Source organism: Haliotis rufescens, unplaced genomic scaffold (assembly GCF_023055435.1).
Source record: "Haliotis rufescens isolate VD_foot unplaced genomic scaffold, xgHalRufe1.0.p SCAF_45, whole genome shotgun sequence".
Classification (NCBI taxonomy): Eukaryota; Metazoa; Mollusca; class Gastropoda; order Lepetellida; family Haliotidae; genus Haliotis; species Haliotis rufescens.
This window is the reverse complement of record NW_025964168.1, coordinates 466,529-468,903: the sequence shown is the minus strand read 5'-3', so window position 1 is coordinate 468,903 and position 2,375 is coordinate 466,529.

Below are 2,375 nucleotides of genomic sequence, written 5' to 3'. Positions count from 1 at the left end.
TGTTTCGGGGGTAAATCAAAGCTGGAGAATTGAGCAGAGCGGGCTATGATTTACCTCGAGGATTCCCGTGATAAGAGGCATTGTGGGATTACGGAATACACCAGGACGGCATATGATATATTACCATGGCTGTGGTGCTCCGGGAGAGGAGTGGGGGTGGGGGTGGGGGTGGGGGTGGGGGGTGGGGTGGGGGGGGGGGGGGGGGGTGGATGGGGGAGGAAGGGTGGTAGTTTTACTAAATCAACAAGACGTCTTATACAAAGTCTATGAAACGTGTAACATTCATGTCGGTGTTTATATGGGTGGTAAAGAGGTGGTCTTGATGTGGGTGGTATGGAGGTGGTCTTGATATTGGTGGTATAGAGGTAGCGTGGATACGGGTGGTTTAGAGGTGGTGTGGATGTGGAAATGGGTGGTTGAGAGGTGGTATTGATATGGGTGGTTTAGAGGTGGTGTGGATATGGGTGGTTTGGAGGTGGTGTGGATATGGGTGGTTTAGGGGTGGTGTGGATACGGGTGGTTTAGAGGTGGTGTTGATATGGGTGGTTTAGAGGTGGTGTGGATACGGGTGGTTTGGAGGTGGTGTGGATATGGGTGGTTAAGAGGTGGTGTGGATATGGGTGGTTTAGATGTAGTGTGGATATGGGTGGTTTAGTTGTGGTGTGGATACGGGTGGTTTAGAGGTGATGTGGATATGGGTGGTTTAGAGGTGGTGTTGATATGGGTGGTATGGAACTGGTGTGGATATGGGTGGTTTAGTTCTTGATGTGGATACGGGTGGTTAAGAGGTGGTATGGATATGATCGGTATAGAGGTGATGTGGTTATGAGTGGTATAGAGGTGGTGTGGACATGGGTTGTATAGACGTGGATGCAAGGTGGTGAAGATGTGGATGTGATAATACAGAACTGGATACAATGTGGTGTAGATGTGGATTTGATAATACAGAACTGGATGCAAGGTGGTGTAGATGTGGATGTGATAATACAGAACTGGATGCAATGTGGTGTAGATGTGGATGTGATAATACAGAACTGGATGCAAGGTGGTGTAGATGTGGATGTGATAATACAGAACTGGATGCAATGTGGTGTAGATGTGGATGTGATAATACAGAACTGGATGCAAGGTGGTGTAGATGTGGATGTGAGAATACAGAACTGGATGCAATGTAGGGTAGATGTGGATGTGATAATACAGAACTGGTTGCAATGTGGTGCAGATGTGGATGTGATAATACAGAACTGGATGCAAGGTGGTGCAGATGTGGATGTGATAATACAGAACTGGATGCAATGTAGGGTAGATGTGGATGTGATAATACGGAACTGGGTGGAAGTTGGGTAGATGTGGATGTGATAATACAGAACTGGATGCAAGGTGGGGTAGGTGTCGGTGTGTTGGTATACAATTGATGGATGAGGGTTGTTGTACATGAGTTTGTCGTTGTATAGAAGTGGCCGAGAGGTGACAAGGGCTGACATGTAGCAGTTATAATACATGCACGCGTACAAAGGCAAGAAACATCTCCATATACCACGCAGATAAGCTAAGGCGGCATCAAACAAACCACCCCATGTTCATAACCACTGACTACTTAATCAGACCGCCTCCGTGGTCTTGTGGTAGAGCGTCCGCCCGCAGAGCGGAAGGTCCGGGGTTCGATCCCGGGCCGCGTCATACAAAAAGACGTTAAAAGATTGTACTTGTTGTTACCCTGTCTGGCGCTCGGCATTAAGGGGCTAAAACAAGGACTGGTCGGCTCGGAGTCAGTATACTGTGTCTGAGTGGGGTATTCATGTTAAACTGCGGCATGGTATCTCAGTGAGCTAGCACTATAAATCGGCATCAGTCCGGACTAGTACAAGCAGCCACACACACACATACACGTGCATGCACGTCGCTATATAAGTGCAATAATCTTGGACGCGACGTTAAACCCAATTTCACCTCACCTCACTTAATCATATCACAAATGCAACATACTATGCAGAAAGGTGGGTGGCCTGACAGTGATAAATCCGAGTTAATTCCCAATTGGGGGATTTCAGGTGCATCGTATTATTCATAGATAATAATATTTGTAAAGTTTAATAAACACATTCCATAGTTTCCAAAGCATGGAAACTAAGTGTGAAATACTTGACTGAAGGTTGATCAATATGTGAGTCAGATCGCGGGTAAACTGGAGCCTTTTCTCTCGCCAACCCTTGTAACGCTCAGGTATTTTCAAACGATAAGACGATAAACTCGAGTGACAAATCACCGTTGAGACAATAGGGTACGTTGGAAGATCTGTAAAAGCCAAACTGATCGATAGATGTAAGACCACGTTACTGTGACTGCCTACTTCACCGTAGGCCTGATTCAGGGGG